The sequence below is a fragment of the Ursus arctos genome, unplaced genomic scaffold (assembly GCF_023065955.2).
Source record: "Ursus arctos isolate Adak ecotype North America unplaced genomic scaffold, UrsArc2.0 scaffold_25, whole genome shotgun sequence".
Taxonomy (NCBI): Eukaryota; Metazoa; Chordata; class Mammalia; order Carnivora; family Ursidae; genus Ursus; species Ursus arctos.
Genome location: NW_026622930.1, coordinates 4,436,376 through 4,459,129, shown reverse-complemented (window position 1 = coordinate 4,459,129; position 22,754 = coordinate 4,436,376). Strand labels below are relative to the sequence as shown.

The 22,754-nt window shown below is 54.6% G+C and overlaps 1 long non-coding RNA gene across 6 annotated transcripts in view; it reads left to right on the top strand.

Moving 5' to 3' along the window:
• Positions 1 to 22,231, top strand: part of LOC113267266 (uncharacterized) — a 34,208-nt gene extending 11,977 nt beyond the window's left edge. For 5 of the 6 annotated variants that reach the window (XR_003320679.4, XR_006411279.3, XR_006411280.3 and 2 more), the window contains 2 exons: positions 7,479 to 7,554; positions 21,857 to 22,231. This is a non-coding gene — a long non-coding RNA (uncharacterized LOC113267266). Of the gene's footprint in view, positions 1 to 7,478; positions 7,555 to 7,894; positions 11,318 to 21,856 lie in introns of those variants that run through there. The other variant, XR_006411281.3, reaches the window with a different exon arrangement.
• The last annotated feature ends 523 nt before the right edge of the window (positions 22,232 to 22,754 follow it).

Below are 22,754 nucleotides of genomic sequence, written 5' to 3'. Positions count from 1 at the left end.
TGGTTTCTGGATTCTTCCGGAGGGACATCTCAGCACTCCCTCAAGGTGGGCTGAGCTGAGGGGCAGAGTCAAGGTGAAGGCAGGTGTCCAGCCCGCCCCAGACTTTGCCAGCCCCCTGCCCCTCGTCCTCCACAGCAGTGTGGGGTGGCGTCTCTTTGCGCCCAGTTGTATTTCAGGTACACTTGGGAACGTTCCGTCTCAGGCAGATACATGTTTTTGTGTGTCATGAAGCAGAAAGTAAAGACTAGATCAAGTATTCTTCTCAATGAAAGGGTTAGAACATCATAAATCAGCCTTGCAACCGAACATCCCAGGCATTATTAAGTGTTAAAAGAAATGATCATTTTCAGGAAAATTCTTTTTTGGAGGGCTTGGCCCACCCCTGAGCAGTAAGGGGTAGATAGGAGCCCCTGACAGGCCCAACGGAGGGCAGAGGGCCCTGTTACTGTGGCAGGAGGAGTTTCTTTGGCCATTTGTCACATGCGAGGCTGGTCGCCAGGGCCTTCCTCTAACTGGGCACTTCTAGGAGGGCACAGATGCACGGAGGAGATGGTGGTCTTGTCTGGAAGCTGGCGCTCCCCTCCCACGGGCCTCCCCCTGGGTGGGTGGGACACGGAGCCCAGAGCAAAGCTCAGCCTCTGTGTTCATGGAAGGACACAGAGTGACCCTCAGCCCCATGTTTTCCCACCTGCAGGTTGCTTGGGGTGCTCATTGTAGCTTTTGGGGCCCCTGACCTCATGCCTCCTGACTTGTGATTCAAACCCCAAATGCATTTCCAAGCACATTTCTCCAAATAATGTCAAAACCTGGCAAGACTTAAGGGCAACAGGATGCATGTGTTTCTTATTCGTTTACATGAAGTAACTTCAATGTGTTTTTTATGACCATTCTGACTTCCAGAAAGAGAAAAAAATCGACCCATCTTTAATGAGCTTGCTAATGAATTTTTCCTTGAAAAGAAGAAGGCGGCTTTACACAGAGGGGGTGTGGAGGGAGACAAATTAAGGTTCCAAAGGGTTAAAGGGCAGTGGGCGATGGAGAGACCAGCATTGTCAGCTGAATTGAGAAAGGCCTGCCGCTCTGGGGGCGATTTCTTTTTAGAAGACCCGTGTTGAACACAGTGTGAATCCGTCCCAGGAGTGGCCCCCCTTCCCTCCGCTGCTTTGAGCCCTGTCCTCTCTCCTAAAGGGGGAACAAGGAAGCATCGCCTGGTCTCCCATCTCTGGTGTGAGCAGATGGAAAATTCTGGAAAAGAGTCATATCTTTCCAAATGAGGCCATCTCGAGTGGGGGGCTCCCATTTTGAAAGCGAGACATGAGTGTGGGCAGAGAAGGAGGGACAGCTCTCTCTCTGGTGCCTGGTTCCAAGGGGGCAGCCCCGAGTCCTGAGTGGCCTCGAGAAGCTGGGCCTTTAGGGAAGTCTGAGGGATGGGCTGTTGGAGAGGCAGCTCTCGTCCTCGGTGCGGAAAGAGTCTGTGTTTCAGAGCCAGGAAAGAATTCAGAGAGCCATTGGGACTCTGTTGGGAGGAGTTCTGCTCCCAGAGTTGTCCCCCCCGGCCCCGGCACCCTGCACCCCTGCAGGACAGAGCAGCCCCAGCGCGAGGGGTCCCAAGTTCAGTTTGGTGCAGCTGAAGCGGGTGTTGGGGGAGGGGGACTCCTTATCTGTGCCAGGTCGAGAGACCCATCTTTGAGGAGCCCATACATCCTGGAATTTCTAGTGCTTTCTGGATTTTAGAGGCTCGGTCCCATATCCTGGTCTTCACAGTGGAAAACTGATTGCTCTAGCCATGCTTTTGGGGACTGACTGATGAGAAAGTCTCCAGAAATATCTGTGTTTGTCTTCTCAGCTGCCCCCTCCCCTGAGTCCTGGGCTCACGAGGGACCAGGGGCCAGAGCAGGTGCTGAGGAGCTGAGGCTGGGGTCGGCCCCCACTTGGGATGCGTGTGGGAGGGGAATTAATCAGGGGAGAGGAGGCTGGTGGAGGGTGTAGTCGTGGGTCTCTTAATTGCTCTCCAGTTTCTTTGGGCTTAAAAACAATCCAGATGGAGAGTTCTTAAGTCTCCCACCCTGGGGGTCGGGGGAGAGGAAGGCTGCCCACCACCTTTCGCCTGGCTCCTCGGAGCCGTGAATAGGGTCTTTGGCAGGGGCTTAAGGAGGAGACTCTTAGCCTGGGAGCTCCCAGGGCTGTTTGAGACGGAACAAAGGCGCAGGCAGAAAGGAATGTGGGGGCGCCCCCCATGGAGACCAGCCACCTGGGGATAATCGGGAGGGCTGAGTGCACATGAGTTTTCCCAGGTCCTGTGAATACATTCTTTCAATAGAAGGTGTCTTTTCTTCAGATGAAAAGGAGAAAAGCTCAATCACCTTCCCTGGACCCGAGTGTGTGTGTGTTCCCTCGGGCCGCGGTGGCCCCTTCCTTGTGTGTGTGTCGGGGGCTGCACCGCGCAGACAAGAGGCTGCACAATGACACGGTTAACCAGTCACCCCGTCAGCGCGACCTCGGACATGCTTACGCTCCTTGGTGCTAGGGCTTCTCTGCAAGTGTCTCAGGAGGAAGAATTCTCGTGCCTCTGCCTGTAAACAAGAATTGGACTAAACCGGGCCTGATGCCCGAGAGAACGCCAGACAGGCAGATGAGGCCAGGGAGACAGGACTCCAGGGTGGAAAGGAGGGGGCTGGGAGGAGGGTCCGAGGGGCTGAAGGCTGACCACATGTCTGTGCCAGCCGTGTGGGCCCACAGGGGGGTGGCTCCTTCTGCCTTCCCCCACCCCCCGTTCTCCGGGCCCGCCTGACACTGGAGGCAGAGTTGCTTCCACCAGCTTAAGAAATTGGGGGCCGGTGTTGGCAGTTAGGGAGGATGACGGGGTCAGCACGGCTCACAGGCCAAGGGGCGGCCCCAGGCAAGGGGACCCTGCCAGGTGGAGGGCAAAGCGTTTGCGCCAGCCCGGCCCCAAACTGTCCCGAGGGCTCTGGCCCCTTTGGGGCAACTGGGGAAGCAGTCCCTGCCGTGAGAGGAAGGAGTCCCCGTCTCAGTCTTGGCCGGTGCCTCTCACTGCTGGCTTGTGGGCCTCAGTTTCCCCATCTGTAAAAGGAGGCAGTAGCCTGTCATCTCTGTGTATTCTCTAAGGCAGAAGGAGCATAGGATGTCAGTTTGGGAAAGGCAAGGGCCCTATTTCACCAGAAGGGGTGGTGGGTGGAAGGCCTCAGGTGTCAAGACTGGGCCCCCACTCACCTCCTGGCTGGTGGGCACACTCCCACTACCTGGGGCTTGTCATTCAGAGGAGAAAATTCTGAATGGGTGCTCTGGACATGGTCTTTTGGAGACTTGGTCCCAGCCCACGCTCAGCCCCAAGTCTGGGAGTGACCTTGGATCCTGTCTCTAGCCTTCTTGACCTCACTTTTCCCATCTGTAACATGGGGCAGTGCAGGATCCCGGGCATCTGAGAGCCCTTGGAACTCTGGGTTTCTTCCAGATGCCTCAGTGGCCCTTTGGTTTGTTTGTTTGCTGGGTCTTTAGAGTCAGAGGGTCAGAGATGACTGGTCCCCTGACATCCCTTCCCCTCTGCTTTAGAGAGGGAACAGAGAGGGCCGGCGCCCCATCCCGGATAGCAGGCCCTGGCCGTGAAGCCCACTGCTGGTGGCTGGCTCCCTCTTGACCAGCACGAGCAATGGGGTTGCAGTCATTAGTGAGTCCCCAAGGCCAGCTTTTTGTGAACAAGATCCCGATAGCGCTCATGCCCCAAGCTAGCTCCCAGGGGCTGCCTGCGCACTCTGAGGCGGGGATGGCATTTTATGGAGCATTTTTCCAAATGGGTGGGCCGCCGGCCAGGCCTGGAAAACCTTTCTGGGCTGTGGAGTGGTCAGTGTGTAATGAGACTGGCCCCGTGGCGGCAGTCCCAGGAGGGTGTGGCTGGCCGTGCCATCCCCTGGGGTTCACCCCGTGCGCTGTGGTCACGAGCCTCTGGGCAACACCTCTGTTGGTGCCCTCGCCTGCTCGCTGAGAACTTCCTGAAAAAGCCATCAGGGTGGAAACTTCTGGAAAAGTGCTCAGTAACCAGGCCTGTACCGGCTGTCCGTCCCAGACCCAACTTAGAAGACGCCTCCAGCTATCCCTTTGTGTTTTAGCATGGGATGGGTAAATGAGCTCACGGAGCCCTCGCTCGGTCCCGCACCCGGTTATCGCCACAGTGGGCTGCAGCCTTTGCTTTGTGACCTTGGTTGCTATAATACCTGGGAGCTGAAATGAGGAGTCGAAAAATTGCCAGCCTCAATTAGACCAGCGACTGCCTTTGCCGAGGCTGCCTCCGCCACTCCAGCCATTAACCGTAAACATACACCAGAGAGGCCCTAATTCTCTCTAATTGCCCACTCCTGAAGCAGAGAGTGAGGTTCCAGGAAGAGGCATATGTAAACATTCTCCGTGGCCTGGCCAACTGAAATTAGAGGGCTGACGGGGGCCGGCGAGAGAGGGGACGTGATTTCAAAAGATGTCCCAATTACCTCTCCCATTTTCATAAATGGGTCCATAATGTCCAGGCCCCTGTCTTCACAAAGGTACAGGAAATTAGCTTTGCAAAGAGCCTGCGTCTGTAAGGGAAGTTGTAGGAGGGTGGTCTTTACTCAACAGGTAGGAAGCATGAGATCTGAGGCGAGGCTGATTATTTGTATACACTATGGGCTCTCTTTCTGGAAATCACCATTTTATTGAAAATAATCCTTTGGTGTCTTTCCCTGCACTAAACATCCATAAGTTCTTTGTACCAAAGGCATGCCAGACCCGTTCGGTCCTGCTGGCCTCCGGGAAAGAGTCACTTTTAAAATCTTGCGATGAACAGCTAGGCTTTTCTAAGCCTGGGAAGCCATGGAGGCTGCTTCTGGGCGTCTACCAGTGGGTCATGAGCTCAGCGCAGGAATTTAGGAGGTCTGAGATCAAATGCTGGTGGCGGCTGTTTCTCTGGACCCCGTAAGGAAGCCCTGAGTTTTCCTCTGGTTCCAGACAGTGACTCATCTCTGCAGCTTTCCTGACGCATCTGTTACCGCTCCAGCCCGGCGCTGCGTTATCACAGATCACGGCGGACCCAGGGCTGTGCTGCACGCAGCTCTGAAACCAAGGCACGACTTTGCCAGTGCCGTGTTTTCGCAGAGCAGCCTGGGTCTGCATGAAGGTTAATCCAGGGCCGCCAGGAGCTCTGGGGGCTCATGGAGCCCTGGGGGCAGAAGCAGGGAAAACAAAACACAGATGCCCCAAGCTACCTGATTTCCCTGGTCCCAGTAAACACACCAAAGTCCTCCCCCTGCCACCCTTACGCCCGTGGGAAGTGGCAGTGCTGGGGTCTTGCTGTGTGTTCAGGGTCTAGAGTCCCATTGTCACCTTAGGACTGTGGTCATGGTAAGAGGGCCACCTCAGGTGCTCACCCCGGGGAGGGCTGGAAACTATCTTGGGGGGCATCTGCTCCAAATGGGGGGCCCGGAGTCTGCCCTTGGTCATCCACCAGCTTACGACTGTTTGGTTAACATGTATTTATTTTTATTTTTAAAGACTTCGGGTGTTTTTTGGTTATAAAATCAACCAATTAGAGGAAAACAGGGTTTTGGAAGCTCAAGGCCAGGGAAGGAATTTTTAGGAGGATTTGGAAGCAAGAGGTATACCCCACTGTGTCCCGGCCAAGTCTTGGGAGGCATAGACGTGGAGGGGATCGCACAGGGCTTAAGTCAGGGCAGGGGGAGTTGCAGAGGGCCTCTTCCTACCTTGGGGCTCCCTGCCTGCGCCCTCTCTCGCCTGACCTCTGGCTCTGCTCTCACCCACCTCAGAGCGCTGTTCAGACCTCAGCTGTGGCCGACTACCTTTTGGCCACGCTACTTAACCTTCACGAGACTACTGAATGTGTGTTCAAAATCAATTCACTTAGAACAATCGGTTTTGTTTTGTTTTGTTTTGCTTTAACAAATAGACGTTTTTTCCCCCCTAAGGAGCCTTAGGTTTATGGAAAAAATGAATGGCAAGCACAGAGAATTCCTACACCTGCCCCTGTCCCTGATTGCTCCTGTTATTAACAGCTTGCGTGTGCGGCCCATTTTGTTACAACTGATCAGCCAGTGGTTGATACGTTGTTATGAAAAAAAGTCCGGTGCTTAGGTCATTCGTTGGGTTCCCTCTTTTGTATAATCTGTGTTTTTTTTTTTTTTAAAGGATTTTATTTATTTATTTGACAGAGAGAGACAGCCAGTGAGAGAGGGAACACAAGCAGGGGGAGTGGGAGAGGAAAGAAGCAGGCTCCCAGCTGAGCAGGGAGCCCGATGCAGGGCTCGATCCCAGGACCCTGAGATCACGCCCTGAGCCGAAGACAGACGCTTAACGACTGAGCCACCCAGGCACCCCAGTCTGTGTGTTTTGACAGATATAGTAACTACCGTTGCTTAACTCACATTTTTTTTTTTTAAGATTTTATTTATTTATTCGACAGAGATAGAGACAGCTAGCGAGAGAGAGAACACAAGCAGGGGGAGTGGGAGAGGAAGAAGCAGGCTCATAGCGGAGGAGCCTGATGTGGGGCTCGATCCCAGAACGCCGGGATCACGCCCTGAGCCGAAGGCAGACGCTTAACCGCTGTGCCACCCAGGCGCCCCTCACATTTTTTTTTTTTTTTTAACTTTAAGGCAAATGCTTGAAACGCAAGGTTTGATGTACCTGGACACAGCTCTTCGGTGCTGATTAAAATGTGTACATAGGGGCGCCTGGGTAGCGCAGTCGTTAAGTGTCTGCCTTTGGCTCAGGGCGTGATCCCGGGGTTCTGGGATCGAGTCCCACATCAGGCTCCTTTGCTAGGAGCCTGCTTTTTCCTCTCCCACTCCCCCTGCTTGTGTTCCCTCTCTCACTGGCTATCTCTCTCTGTCAAATAAATAAATAAAATCTTAAAAAAAAAAAAATGTGTACATACTTATTAAAGTGAAGGTATCTCTCCAGGCACCACGATCTTCTATCCTCTGACATGTGCACCATGGTTTAGGACACACATCACAGACAGCACAGCCCGTGGCCCACAGCCTACCACTCTAGTCTTAACCCACGCTCACACCACGCCCCGAGCACATGCTGTGCCTCGGCACTGCCCTTCCTCCATAGTGGGATACCCTTCCAGGGAGTCTTCTCCCCACCCTTTTGGTGTCCAGCTCAGCTGTCATTCATGTCGTGGCTCTAAATTTTTGAGCTCCACAAAATGGCACGTATCTCCATGCGTAGCACTAAGCCAAGGGCTCTTGGGTCAGGAGCCACATCCCTGCCTCTGGGCCTGCCCCCATCGACTCCATGGGTAGTTAAAGCCGGGGCGGGGAGCTTGGCGGGTGAGTGAGCTTGCAAGCCAGGGTACTGAAAAGAGAAATGCTTGATTTCACCAATTCCACACCTGCTAGAAAGTTGGGGAGTCCCTGCTTTGGTTGGGTGAGGTTCCATCCCAGTGATCCCGTGCTCTCTCATTCCAGTTGAAGACGCCATCCGGAATCCTCCATGGAAGGAGACAGCGCGACACATGACCCAGCACCCTCCAGCATTCAAATCGTAAGTTGCTGGAGTGTGGGGGACACGTCTGTGGGCTCGTCACTGAGGGTGGGGGCTGCCACCCAGAGCACATTGCCAGGCGAGCCCTGTGGGAGGGCCTGGTGAGCACTGGCCAGGGGGCCGCTCACGGGGAGGCGGGTGCCCAGTGAGCCAAACTGATTGCGGACCTGGGGGGCTTGTGTTCTAAGGCGGGACCCCCAGCCTCCTTGTGTTGTCTCTGTGGCAAAAGAATTCTATAGGCGGCTTCGAGTGCCGGACCCCCAAAGAATCCCTTCTCTCTCGCTCCTCTCAGTGAATGGCCCTTTCATTATTGAGTGTCCCTTTGGCTCTTGTGCCCCAGGGCAGACTAGGATGGAAGTGCCCTTGTGAGCTGGGGGGCCCTTCAAAGGGCCAAGGAAAAAACGCGGGCCGAGGGACCAGCCTCTCAAACGGGCTTCGAGCTCCAATGACCTTCGCTCACCCCCTTGAAATGTCTGGAAAACAGAATGGGCAGATTTTCTGTCTTCAAAGTTTCCGGCTAAACCTCTTCAAGTTCTTTATTGTTTTGGACTGAGACACTCAGCAATGGTAATGGGTAGTTTCTTTTGTATTGGCCTTGAAAGGCCAAAATATTTTCATATTGCTACAGACAAAGCCGTCTATTTAGAAATGAACGCCATGTCTGTCGTTTCCCACTGGGGAGACTGTGTACAACGTGTGTGTGTGTCTCTGTGTACTCTAGGGTCTTGAAACAGGTTTCTCATGGGGATGGCCATTCACCGGGGTCCAGGGGGAAGCGCCTGCCCTGCCAAAGGGGCCTGGGGAACCCGGCCCTAATTGCACATCTATCCTGGTTGGTCTAGGACGTGCACCCCGGGAGGGTCTGGCTGCACTAATATGGACTCTGCCTGCATCTGCCATGTGTATGTGTTAGGGACTGTGGCTTGTGCCTCCGTGGTCAGCTTGGTGGGAGGAAGCAGGAGACTCTAAGATACTGTGGGTGTTCTGTTTCTCTTGTTGCGAGGTCATTTCACTGGTATCTGTTACATGATCCAAATAATGGCCCATAGATGGATGAATGAAGGCACAAAGGAGTGGATCAACTAATAAACAGGTAGAGAAGTGAGCAAGCCAGGATGCGGATGCAGGGAATGAGATCCCATCTGATGCCTAGCAGAGTGATCTCTGAATCAATAAAATATTGAATCATCAGCTAAAGAGAGCCACACACAAGCTGACACCCAGTCCTCGTGGGCCAGGAATAGGTGTAATGCAAATAAATGGCCCCTGAAGTTTACCAATAAAAGAATAAAATGTAAATAGGAGAGAGAATGACCAAAGGGTGGAAATGCAGAAGCCAGTGGCCACAGGACCGTGCCGTGTGCTCACACACTCGCTAGGGGGCTAGATCTCCTGTGGAGTGTTCTGATCACAGATGACGGCAGTGATAATGGTCCTTCCGGGCGGGAGGAAACTTCTGGAGGTGATGGATAGGTTTAGGACAAGGATCGTGGTGTTGGGTTCGTGGTGCACGCTTCCCTCCAGACTCATCAGGTCCCGTACGTTAATTATGTATGGCTTTTTGTGTGTCACCACACAATCAGAATTAAAATGCATAAAGAGAAGGTCACTGAAAGGACTCCCAAAGCACTGGTGAGCACGACAGGTGCGGGAGAGGGAGAGGGGGCAGGTGATTGGGGGGAACGAGAACACGGCAAAAGGTACTTAGTAAATGAAAGGAAGAGCGAGCATTTTCTTCGATTAGGGCTTGCACGAATATATAAGGAGGTACAAGGAGTGCTGTGCCAGGTGACCGTGAACCAGCCATTACGATGAATCCGCACGTGGGCACCTGGCATAGATAAACAGGCAGCCAAGAGTTCTAAGAACAGATTAAAAAAAAAAAAAAAAGAGAGAGAGAGACAGAACCCAGGACACCAAAGAAGAGAGTTAAATTTTACCAAAAGTTGTCTAACTCCTGGCACACATAAACAAATAAATATCAAAATGAGAGAAAGCCAAAGAGAGAGTGAGTGGTGGAAACTCCCGGACACGGATGGGAGCATGACGTGAGGGGCTTGTGTCCCCCAGTCCTGGGAGCTGAATCTGTCCCATGAAAGGGTAAAAGAGAGAATAAAGTAAAATACCCAAATACAAATCAAGAGGCACAGAAGGAAGAGGAACAGGAATGGGTGAGTAAATGCAGACAAGTAGACGGGGGTAGGATTCGTGCTAGAGCGTTGCCACGCAGCAAAGGTTATGGTGAGTCCAGTTCGACAAGCCAGGGCACTATCAATAAAATAAGTGTCTAAATCAACAAGTAAATCAGGATCTAGAGAAACAGGGCAGAGTGAAGGGGAGCCAGGCCCCTGGGCAACAGGGTTGTCATTAATGTCATCTGGGCCCCAAAGCCCCCGGAGAAGGCAGGCAGGCAAGTGGAGGGGAGAAGCAAAGCTGACTCAGGAGGGAAGGACAGCTCTCAGGGTGTTGGCAACCAAACAGAGAGATGGGGGCTAGGTAGGAGATCCGAGGGAGAGGGTGGGCTCAGACCGCGGAGCATCAAGGGTCAGAGTCTGGACACTCATTTCCGTTAATAGTGGAGTAAGTAGCTGATAAAGAAAAAGAAAACATGAAGGGAAAATGGAAGGAAGGAAGGGAGGAAGAAGTGCACGCACCGCAGAGCCTCAGGGGTCAGGGGTGGCCGTTTGCAGGTGGCAGTAGGATTCGTCGGTCTGTGGTGACTGAGGGCCAAAGATCGAAAGAACGCGAGAGAGAAGAGAGAAAGGAGAGAGACAGAAGCAGGAGAACGGGCTTGGGGTGGGGCGGACGGTTGCAGTTAGGTGTGCCTGCCTCCAGGAGCATAAAAACAGTTACTTAACTAGGGACAAGGACTGGCCGGATCCATGAGCGCCCTAGGAAGGAGTGAGGGAGCAAAAGGTTTGTGTTAAGCAATGAGGAGGGTGCCTAATTTCCAACAGAATGAAAAGGCAGTGAGAAAGACAAAGGATGGGAGGAAGGAAAAAGCAATCAAGATGGGGAAAAAAATAAAAATTAAAAAAAGTCTATAAAAATAATAAATAAATAGGTCAGACAGTTAAGCCTAGGACAGGACATTCATTCAGATCTGGGGCCCCAGAGTTTATAAATGATAAAAACAAGACCATAAATAAAAAGACTGATGCGTGTAGATACACGAGAGGGAGAGGCCCACACTGGGGTAAGAACATGAGCAGGTGCCGTGAGCCCAGAGTTATGACTGGCTCAAAACTGGGCTCTGGAGATGGCGAACTAAATCCTAAACCAAATCACCAGCTCGAGGAATTAACGAACAAAAGGGAGCCTCACGTGCATGGGCGCTGAGACGGCTCTGGGAGCCACGCGTTGTGGTTAATCCAATTCTGTGCACCTGAGGTCCATAAATGAAAGAATAAATATTGAAATAGAAGGGTGACAGAAAGAATGACTGGACACAGGAACGACTGAATCAGAAATGGAGATGCTTGGGACAGCCAGGAGAGCTGTCCTTGGGATCGTCACTCATCTGACTCCGGGCCCCTGAAGGCTCCCCTCCCCCGCCCCTGAGCAAAAAGATGCAGGGACCCAGCTGCAGAGGGCAAGAGAGAGGAGGAGAGTGGAGGGAGACTAACAGGTGAACGAGGAAGGGGGGAAGGACACCATAGAAGGTCACCGCGGGTATGTCCGAAGCTGCAGGCTCTGTTAGGATTAGCCATGAGATCGACTGGTCCCTGTTTGTAGAGCGAGGGAAGTGGAGGGAGTGGAAAAAGAAGCAAAAGACGAGAAAGGGAAGATAATAAACATGAAAACAACCACAGTGCCAAATGGAGAGTTGGGAGAGCTTGTCCGAACAGGGATTATAATTAGTTTACCTACACTCTCCTTAAATAGATCCATGCACTGCCCCTTTCAGAGAATGAATGAAAAATAAAGGGAATACCCAGCCCAGTGACAAGGCGGCGTCATCTAGCACTGTCATAAAACAGACGCAACGGAGGCCCATAAATGAAAGAATAAATACCTAAGTGTAAACGCCGGCTCAGCGCCAGGAAGAGAGATTGCAGATGTGCATGGGGACCTGGTGCTCGGTGTGCGGGGGGGAGCGGGGGGCTTACCTGGCAGGTTCTCTCACAGGGGACCAGGAAGGGAAAGGAGGGCCCTGGGCGGGGGAGGGCAGGGGAAGTGGACTTACCCTCGTGTGGGGAAGAGCAACATCAGGAAGGCGAGATTTGGGAAGAAATACAAGAAAGGAATAGGGAACAAAAATGCTAGGTGAGCACAGAGGTAAGGGCTGTGAAGGGAGGTCTGCACACCCAAGGCTCTGATCGTGGAGGCCCACAGATGAGGGAGTTAGGTGTAAAGGGATGAATGGAGGAGGAACTAAAAGGGGGGGGGGAGGAAGGAAGGAAGGAATAAGGAAAAAGGACGGAAGGAGGGAGGAAGGGAGGGAGGGAGGAAGGAAGGGAGGGACAAAGAAGGAGGAAGGAAGGGAGGGAGGGAGGAAGGAACAGAGGAGGAAGGAAGGGAGGAAAGAATAAGGAAGAAGGAGACGAGGAAGAAGGAAGGAGGAAGGAAGGGAGGGAGGAAGGAAGGAAAGGAAGGAAGGGAGGCAGCAGTTTCTCGGGCCCTGAGCCCAGCCGCTGAGCGAGAGGGAAAGAAGAGGGATGGCTCTTGGTATGTTGTGTGCCTGGCACACGCACTTTGCCTGGCAGGGAGGAGCTGGCTCAGGAAGACCCAGGGCGGTATGCTGGCTGTGTGGGCCATTTCACCTCATTTTTCTGATCCTCAGTTTCCCCAGCCGTAAACTTGGAAGGGCATCAGCTTCCTGCTTGGATTGATCGTGGGGGCAAATGCCGTCCCGCTTGTTGGCAGTGCCCTGTCCATAGCCCTGGGTAGGCGGAAGGGCTCGGGCCCAGGCCTTGCAGAAGGCTGTGTGAACAGGGGGTGTGGGGCCAGGTGGGTGTCTTGGCCCCTCCCTGGGCTGGGTCACCTGTGAGGGAGGCTCTTCCCGCCAGGGGGCAGCAGAGGGCAAGGGAGCAGGAGGCTGTGGGGCTTGTGGGCTGTCAGGGTGTGGCACCACTCCAGGGAAAGGTTAGCACGGGGCCAGCAGGGCCTCACAAAGTTGACCCAGGAGCCCGGTGACCCAGGCGCCCAGAGGCAAGTCCCCAGAAACCTCGTTCATGCAACCTTCTGAAATGGGCGCAGGCACCCTCCAGCCTCGTCTCCTAGGCCGCTTGCCCATCTCATCGGGGGTTCTCAGGCAGGTGCCCCTCAGCCTGGGGCTGCAGACGTGGTCCCGGGATCCCGGCCCCCTTGACATGGCATCCCCAGAGCCCGTTTCAAGGCCTCACTGTCTTCTCGCCTGTTTTCCGATGTCCTCTGTATTTGGGCAGAGATGGCGTGGGGGTGTGTGTTGGAGTTGTCCCCTCTCCTCCTGACCTCCCCCCCCCCCAGGCCCACAGCAGGGCGGGAAGGTCGTTTGTACTGACATTTCCGACCCCAGGGACCCTGCGGATCTGTCCCGTCTCCTTTCTCTGTAGTGGACAGGATTTGTGCAGTGTGTGTCGTGTGCCTGTTTGTCTGCAAAAACCAGAACAAAGTCCCTCTCGACCTCTCAGTTTCTCTTGGGGACGTTAAACCAAAACTGGACTCTTGACAAGTGCCCTGAGCAGGAGGAGCCGTCTTGGCCGGAGCCTGGTGCGTGGCTGGGAGCCGGGGAGCCCAGAGGAGCCGGGCTGGGGCGGGGCTGGCGTGGGCGCTGACACCTGCGCTGACTCTGGACCCTGGGAGGGAGCAGGTGCCGGGGGGGCGGCTGCTGCCCCGGGGGCCAGCCATGCCGAAGGTGTGCACTCAGGCCAGTGAGGTGGGAGCCGCGGGATTCACAGCTGTGGAGTCGGAGACAGGACGTGAGGAGGCGGTGAGGGGGACTGGGGTGACTGCCACGCCTCTTGCGTGGCCCCAAATGGAGGATGGAATTCATGTGTGAGGAGCCACCGTCTGTGCCTCCAGGACCACGTGTCTGGGCCACGTGAGCAGGGCCACATGGGCCTGTATGCTGGGGCTGCAGGGCTCTGCTCACCTCCTCCTTAGGAATCTGGGGGCTCTGGGCTCTGCCTCAGCCGGGCTAAAGCCTGAGGGGTGCACCGGTTACCCCGAGATACCTGCTCACACAGGGACACCCCAAAGAGCTTCCCTAACCAGCTCACGTGTCACTGTGTGGACTAGGGTGGGTGCAGGAGGGGCCTGGAGCAGGGAGAACCCTATGCGGTTAAGTTAGCCAAGGCGCAGGAAGACTTTAAAATGTTGGTGTGCGGTGGGGAGGAGGAAGGGGCCACAGCCAAGCGCCCGGAGGGAGCAGAGGAAGAGGACCAGACCTCTAGGGGAGCCTCCACCCCGTGTCCGAGGGGCTGGTGGGAGGTCCCACTGGCTGGGGAGAAGCTCCAGGGAGACCCGCGGGTGCCCCAGTGGGTGTGTGGGTGGGATTCAGTGGATTGTCTGTGTTCTCAGGAATGCAGAGGGCATGAGGCTTGTCAGGACGCTCAGAGTCTTTGGCCCTTAAGAGTTTTAAGTCTGGAGTTCTAAGGGTCTCCGTTCTGGGGTGCTGAGATTCAGGACAGGGCTTCCCCCCTGCCCCCCGCCCCCCAGCTGCAGAAGCCTGATGGGATCCCTGTCCGGGCCCACCCACGAGCTCCGAGTTGGGATCTTAGTGCTCCCCTCTGATCAGGGCACATCTTAAGTGTGTTTTTCTTTCTTTCCACTTATTAAAACAAGAACAAATTTTCTCTCTTGGACTTTGACTTCTGCATGCACTCCGTGCACAAATCCTTCCCCTGGTGACACTAGGAGCTCTCCTTAGACTCCTCTGTGACTCCCAGCTCCCTCCTCTGGAAACTCAGCCTCAGGGCTGGCCTTCCAGAGGCTGGAGGCTGGAGGCTGGGCCTCAGGCAGACAGGCCAAGGCCCCCCTTGTGTTCCTGATGTAACTGGTGTGGATGGCACATGACCTAGAGCAGGAGGTCGCCCATCGCCCTGACACGTCACGCCACTGTCTTTCTCCCCTTCACATTCCTGTCTGTGGGCATACTTTTATTTATTTTTTTAATGGACTTTTTTTTTTCTTTAATAAGCATCCAGTTTTAAACCTTGCCTTCTTCACTACATATATCCTGCGTTTTCCATGCAATATTTTTGTCATCAGCGTTTTTCTTTTTTCCATGAAAAAAAAAAGAATCATCGCCTCACTGGCTGTGTTGTGTCCCATGGAGTGGTTATTTGCCGTCATTTGCAATGCTGACCTGCTATTGTTCTGTATAACTCATCTTTTTTTTTTTTTCCCCGAATGCTATGAATTCCACCACGGCGAATGGCTTTGCGCACATCCACTTTTTTCATTCTTATGAATTGCTTTCTTTCACCTGGAAATGACCATTGCTTCATGGCATGCCAGTTTCTCCTGCTAGACTGTGAGCCCCTTAAGGGCAAGGAGCTTGCCAAATGGATCTTTGTACCCCCAGTGCCCGCCATGTTGTGGATGCTGCGTGGGTGGTGTGCTGGGTGAGACGGTGGAAGGATGGGTGAATGCGTGGGTGCTGAGCGTATGATTAGCTTTCCTAGGGTTGAGCTTCTTGAGTGAAAGGCCAGGGAGTTTGTATGGATGTTGACTAATTTCCAAGGGCTTATAGCATTTTACAATGTCCAGTGATGTATTAGCATTTTGTTAAGATATTCCTAGTTTATCTCTGTTAAACAGTGTTTTTCTGTCATTTTAACTTGCATTGCTTTGATTACTAATGAAGGTTGAGCATTTTCACATATACTTGTTAACCAATTGTATTTTCTCTTCTGTGAACTGTTTGTCCAAGTCCATTGGGTCATGGCTTTCTGGTGAGACTGTTCAAGGATGGAATGGGTGTCCTTGGGATGTAGTGAGCCCTCCGTCACTGGAGGCATTCAAGGGACAGGCCAGGCAGAGCTTTGATGAGGGTAGTTTAAAGGAGATTCACATAGTAGGTGTGGGGTTGGTCTAGATGGTCTTGCAGGTCTATTCGACTAGGATTTGCTTCTCCCTGGAAATGGGGGGTGGGGGCCTCTTCCACTTGGCAGCCTGGCAACATTTAAGATCACATCCCCTGGCTGGGTTCATACATATGTGATTTATAAACTCTACACCGTACCCTCTGGAACTCTTGTGGGACAGGAGTATCTCTTTGACCCTCCGAGGCCCAGATAACCATGCCTAGCATCTCGTGCAGTTAGCTGGTAACTTCCCGCCAGCTCTGACACCCAGCCTTGTTTTCCTTTGAGGAAGCCAGCCCCCTGGACCATCATTTCCCACCTCTTAGGGAATCAGGAGAGACCATCTGTCCTTTGCATTCCCAGTGTCCTGCGATGTGTGAGCAAATGTCCCTGAGGCCTTAGATGGACGGCACATGTTAGATCAGGACTGGTGAAGAATCCTTCGTGTTTTCTTCAGTGGGGCAATTAAATTCCATGACCCGAGGAGCAGAATGGACCCCCTGGTCTTCTTGGGTTTCCCCTTGTGCCCTATCACAAACTGACCTCAGCTCAAAGGCCATCGAGACCATTTGGGGAGGGTGTGTCACCCACGGAGGGCTTGCCCTACTTCCGGAACACCCCCTGCCCTCAGCACAGAGCTGCTTCCTCCCGCCGAGCCCTCTACTATAGCACTGAACGCTGTTTGCCTGCGTCAGAATTAGTCACGCACATGTCTGTCCCAGCATCGAGGCTTGGGAGGCCAGCAATGACTTCCAGCATTAATTTAATCCATCCATCCATTCATCTGTGCGTTTGGCCTCCATTTCTTGACCTGGTGCTTTGGCCTCTCCCTTCCCTGAAAGCAAGCCTTTTCATTTTGCCGGGCTGTGTAGCGCCATGGGCTGTGGTCATGAAGCGAACGCTCTTATTAGAGCTTTCTCCTCCGGGGTCACTGCTCTGAGCACGTCCCAGCTAGACTCATCTGCCACTGTCACCCACACGGCTTCTGTCCCCATGGCGCTTTCCCAGGCATCACCCACGGCGGCGGATCCAGGGCCAGGGTCCGAGAGCCCCCCCGCCCCCCGCCGTGCGCAGAGGTGTCCTCCCCAGGCCGCCCTGCCTCGTGCATGGTCCCTGCCCTGAGCTTTGCCTTCAGCCTCTCTGCTTCCTCCACCAGACGGCAGTGGTTGTAATTCACCCCTTCATTCCTTCATCCCTTCATTCCTTCACAATCGACACACATTTTTCCGAATTAGCTAGTGCTATACTAGAGATGGCTCCCAACGACTCATCCTGATTATCTCCTTTTGGAAGAGAAGACGGGCCTGTCTGCAAGGGGCCATGTTTGTGTGCCAGCAAAAGGCGCCACCCTTGGTTCAGCCCCAACTTCCAGATCGGAGTTCCGTTGGAAGTTTGATGGCCTCCCCGACTTTTTTCCTTACAAAACTAGGTTGATTGGTAATCAGCAAACTGCGTCCCCGGGTGTTCAGAAATCATAACCTGTGTCCTCAAGAGGCCAGAGTGACGGCTAGGGGGTCTGAGATGAACGGCTGCTTCCGGCCGTGAGCTGGCTTTTAAGTCATTAGGACACCCTGATCTTGCCCGCTGGTGATCTTAGAGCTGTTCCTGTCCCTTTTGAAATTAGTTAATGCTGAGCTCTATTTAGAGAAAATTGGGGGAGATGATTGCTCCCCGAGGTGACAAGGATCATACCCTGTGTGCGGGTCTGTACCAACTCATCCGTTGGCAGACCTGGGCATCCAAGACATATGGTACTTTGCAAACCCTGGACGTGACCCCGAGCATTCATGCGGGTCCCAGGCCAGGCAGGACCCCCCTCCCCGCCTTTAGTTCACTGCTCCCTGTGTGGGACAAGGCAGAGGTCTTGGGGCCTCTGCTTAGAATTCTGCAGTTTATTCATTGCATTGGAGAGAAGGCGTAGTGGGCAAAGCCAGGACCCTGGAGCTGGACAAACGTGTGTGGTTGAAACTGACCGTGACAGCTTGAGTCTGTCTTCTGGGGGGACAATGGCACCCACCTCGCAGGGCTGTTGTGAGGATTGCTGTAACCAGGGCTTTGAACTGGGATTCTGACCAGGCGGTGCGCGTGCCCCCGGGGGGCTGCTGGGGGTGGGATGGCAGGCCGGGAGGGGCAGCCTGACTCAGCAGGTTAGTGGGAAATTGCTTTGCCAGACACGCAGGGGACACCGTGGGATAGGGTGCTAAATTGGTATGACATTGTAGGGTTAGATGGGAGTAATTTTGGCAGGGATCTTTATGCCGGGGGAATGGGGGCCTCTTTGGGCAACACCCTTGCCCCCCCTGGGGTACGCGTTCACGCTCACCTCTGTAAAAGGTTGGAAGAACCCTCTGGGTCCTGCCTACTGCTGGGTCTTGCCTGTGGGCGGCACTCACACACATTCCTCCCTCCGCAAGAGCTCTCTCCTGGCAGTGTCCTCCCCCCGACATACTAGGCACCGGCCATCAAAGACACCGCAACGTCCCCTCCCTCAGTTAACAACATTTGGGCTCAAATGCCAGCAGCCTGGGTGCCTAACACAGAACCAAGCCAGTGGTAGGGGCTGCCTTCCATTTTTGTTGAATGGCCAAATAACGAGTTGTAACCACATGCAAGCGGCAGATGTTAAAACCCTTACTAAGATTTTGTATCTCGCTCCTGATTAACCTGTTAACAATTGTTGTATTGTATCTCACGGACTTCTGTATGATGTGTGTTGTTTGAAAACCAGGATTCTTGTTTTGGGTGTTATGCGATGAAACTTTAGCTGTGTTCTGTGTTAGAAATTAGAAATTAGAACCCGGCCGACCCAGGGGCCACCTAACTGTTGTGCGGTGCTGGGCAAGTCACTTCTCCTCTCTGACCCTCGGTCTCCTTTTCTCTGATGGGTCACCAGAAAGCTTCCTCCACTGGGTGGTTGTGAGGCCAGGGGCCGGGTGAACTATAACAGAGCTGATCAAATGCCGGCTCTCATTGAGAATGGTTTTATGTTGGGGATTGCCTGGAAAGTTCCAAGCCTTTGCTGGTTCTAAGTGAGTTGAAAGTCAGCATTGACTTTGTGCTCAGATTGTATTTCAACAGTCAATAGAACGTGTGAGACAGAGGCTGAGCGGTCTGCAAGTATTTAGCGAGTTGGCCCAGGGTAAATACTGGTTTGATTCATGAGTGACGGCTTTTTTCCTTCCTGGGAGCCTCCCCCTCGTCCCACTTTCCATCCTGGCTGCTGCTTCTCATGGGGAGGATTGCCACTGGCTGGGGTGACTGCTTCGGGCTTGCTGTACCTGTCGATGCCGTGTCTGCTTGTGGGGCTTCCGCAGACGTCCGTGTGTGCCCCGGGTCGAGTCGGCCAGGCAGGACGAGGTTTAGAGGCAGCGTGAGGAGGGGCTTCTGGGTGACGTCTTTGGGTCATCTTCTTCTGCCCTTTAGGGGAAAGGCCTGTGCTCCTCATTTCCTCACACCCCTCTTCCGTCTTACTCTGGCTGTAAGGTGAAAAAATCAGTCTGCAGTCTCTCTGTGGGCCTGGGACCAAGCTGGGGCAGGGCTGTAACCACTACACCCCGCAAGCTTCCTGCTTGATTGGGGGGTGGGCCCGGTTTCTCCATGAGGGAGCTGAGATTCAGAGACGGGATCAGAGCCAGGGCTCAGCAGTCTTGCATGAGGAGCTGGTGCCCTTTGACCCTGCCAGCCAGGCTCTCCTAGTTACTGAGGCTGGTCTCTGCTGGCCCACATGTGCTTGGCCGTGCCCCTGGCAGGGGTCACAGTGCTCCAGAGCTCAGTCGGCTCCAAGGGGGACTTGGAAGCTTGGCTGCATTAGATAAGATATTAGGGGTCATTTTGGGTGGGTGGGTGGGGGGGTCTCTTCAGGAGACCCCTGAGTTTCTTTCCTGGCCCTGTCCAGTGTGTGGGGGGGAGTAGCACTCTGCTCTGTCACCCCGAAACACCATCCAGGTGGGTTGGAGTTCTGCACCCCCAGCCTCTCTCCTGCTCTGCCCGCCCTCTGCGGAAGCCTCACCGGCCTCCCCTTCTTTCTGCCTCCTGCTTTCACAGCCTTGGTAGGCAGGCTCTTTGTGGCCCTCGCTGCTGTCCACCTGGCCACTTCTTGCGGGAGGTCTGGCGTCCACCCCTGTGCACCTGCAGCCAGGAGCACTAGCACCGACTCCCCGATACTCCTCTCCCTCAGGCTTAGCTGAGGGGGCCCTCGCTCTATCACTGTTGGCTGTCTGCCCTGTGGACATCCCACATCCTTGAGAACATGCCTGAGCGGAGAGGGGCCTTGCCTTGGTGCTCCTGAGGGACCCCAAGGGAGAGACAGGTAGATAGGGGCCTCCTCCCAGGGGACTATGAGTTTATGTTCAGGTGTCCGCTCCCCGATGGGCCTTGGGCTCCTGGAAGCTTAGGGCTGTGTGTGACCCAGGATGAGGAAGTCTCCTTGGTGCCCAGTATTGACACGTCACCTGCCCCTTGAAATGGGCAGGGCTGGGTCCCCATTTCCTGAAGGCAGGTGAGGGACCGGAGGGTCGGAGGGGTGACGGCCAAGCTGTACTTGAACCCTCACTCTGAGAGCTATGCTTCTCTGACCTTACTGCACTAGTAGCGTCTAATAGGTGCTCATGACTGAGGAGGCGGGGTTTTTCAAGGACGTGAAGAACTGAATTGATGGTCAGCTGATGTGCAAGGTGAATCCACATGTGTTTCTTTAGGAGGAAAGTGTGTTTTCTTTGCAAAGACTCCCCAGGGCACATCCTGAGGGTCTCTGCCTGTGGCGGGGCTTCCCCCCGGGGCAGGTGCAGCTCAGAGGAGGGCCCCTCCTGACAGACATGTCTGTCTGCTGCACATTTTTGGAAGTATTTATGTCTAGAATAAACTTCATTTAGGCTCAAGTGTCCTCGTTTGTGCTGTGGCCCAAGTGATTTTGGTAATGTGGCATTTGGTAATGCCCAGGTTGGAGGGAGGCCCTGGTCATGCCCACACTCTCTCTGTGGCTGGTGGTGGTGGGTCCTGGAGTGTGGAGATCTCCACCAAATGTCTTTGTTTCCACCATTGGTGACAGTTAACCTGTAAGGCACATGCCAAGTCCGAGATGCAGCCATGGGCACCCCAAAAGCAAGGAGGGATTGGACTCCAGACCGTGGTTCCTTTCATCTGCTCTCACCCCCAAAGACGGTACCCGGGCACAAGTTGAGGGATGGGACTCTGGAGGTCTTGCTCTTTTGAATTCTGGTCCTGGTGTCACCGTTGGCCAGCGCAGTGGCCTTGGGCAGGTTACAGGCACCCCGAGTCTTGGTTTTCCCACCTGTAGAATGGGTACTGAACAATTGTATCCGCACAAAGGACACTGGTAAGCCCCGAGAACAGGCCGCGTGCCTTGCTGCACCCCATATGCTGCTCTGAGAATCAAGGTCTGGGTTCGAGGCCACTCTGGGGCCCACGTGTGTGTGGCCTGGCCGATTTTTGCTCACCTGTAACCTGGAAATAGTCACATTTACCTGGCACGGTATTGTGGGATTCAATGAGTTTGTTTATGTGAAAATAAATGCTTTGTTACCTGGTGCACAGGTGGCCTCACCCCTTGTTCTCTGGTGGGCCCCGGGTCTGGCCAAGGTGCCCTGTGGCCTGTGGGCGCTGGTCGCAGAAGTCCTGTGCTCCCCAGAACTACGGTGGCCCAAGTGGCTGGTGCGCGGAGTGGAGGGTGTCAGGGAAGCACGCGGCCAGCTCTGGGGAGGCAGGCAGGGAGGGCAGGGTTTGCTTTTAAATACAGAGATTTAACAAGATCAGAGGAGGTGGGGTTGAGGCCAGAGGCGTTGAGGGCAGGGGGGAGCAGGGGGAGCTTTTAGACACCCCCAGAGGAGGGGGGCTGCTATTTTAGAAAACATCCAGGTTTAATTGGCAGTGGTTTGGGCAGGAGAGCTGGGGTGGTGTTTAGAAAGGCTGAGAGTTCCAGATTCTGGGTTAGTGAGGTGAGAATCTTCAGAGGTCATGGGTACAGGAGGGTGTCAGGACTAAGGGTATGCTTCTGGAAATCTCTGCAGGTGGGGGAGACTGGGGAGGTGGTGATGTGTGGGAGCCCAGAGATCGAGGGGCACTAGCTGGAGGGCAGGAGCTGGTGCCTGGGTGCTCCTCCGACCCCCCCATGGCTGCTGGGAGCCGGGGCCTTCCCCCCGTGGTGTCCAGTGGTGTCCAGTCCCGGGGCCCTCTCTCCTCTCCTCGCCCCCCCGGCCTGCCTGTCTGCATGAGAACTCTTGTCAGCCAGTGAGACCGGGAGCGGGCCCCTTCATCTGCACCTGTGTCTCTCTCAGCCTCCGCAGCCACAGGGACACCCTGCACACGTTCCCGCGGGACAGGCCGGACCCAAAGACTCTGGACCAGGGCCGCCCCCTGCGAGGAGGGGCATGCCCTCCCGGCCTCTCCTTGCCTAGCCACCCGCCCTCTGACTGATGGACTTCACTGATCTGAGGCTCAGACACGTGGGCTGGACCCCTACCCACCCCTCATGAACCCTGAGACTTGGGGGAGCCACCGAGCCTTCACTTGTCCACACCTGAGGAGTGGGCTCGGACACCTACCTCACAGGGTTGTTGTGAGGAGCGAGTGATGTGGTTTGAAAGCGCCTGACCTGGGGCTTGGCACAGCCTATTGTGCTCTCAATAAATGTGTTTCTTGCCTTAACAAAACCAGTGATGGACGTGCTACTAATATGAGGAGGGCTGAATGTCGGGTGTGCCGTCTGGCTGGGGCTGCTCTCACCCCGGGAGTGTGGTGGGCGGGGAGGGCGGGGGAGCCAGCGCTGACCTCCTGTGGCAGATGTGTTTTGGGGTGAACTAACTCCGGCTGGTCCCCCTTCTTCTAATGGTTTTGGGATGTCAGGTTCCTTTCCAGAAAGGAATGTAGCTGGGGAGTGGAGGATGTCTGAGCTGAGTGCAGCGTCGGGGTCCCCAGAGCCCCAGAAGGGCTGCCCCCAGGCTGCGACTCTTCCTCCCCTCCTCCTGCACTCCCTGGGCCCTGCAGGGGCCAGGCAGAGCTGCGGTCCTGCTCGAACTGACGGTGAGTGTGTGGCCAGCCTGGGTATGACCCAGGGCCAGCGCTCACTGCCTAGGATGGTTACCGAGCTCAGAGGGACCCTGAGGAGATGGCAGCGGTGCAACCTCAGATACAGCTGCTGTCCCCACTGGTGCGGGCGCCGAGCCTCGTGCCTCT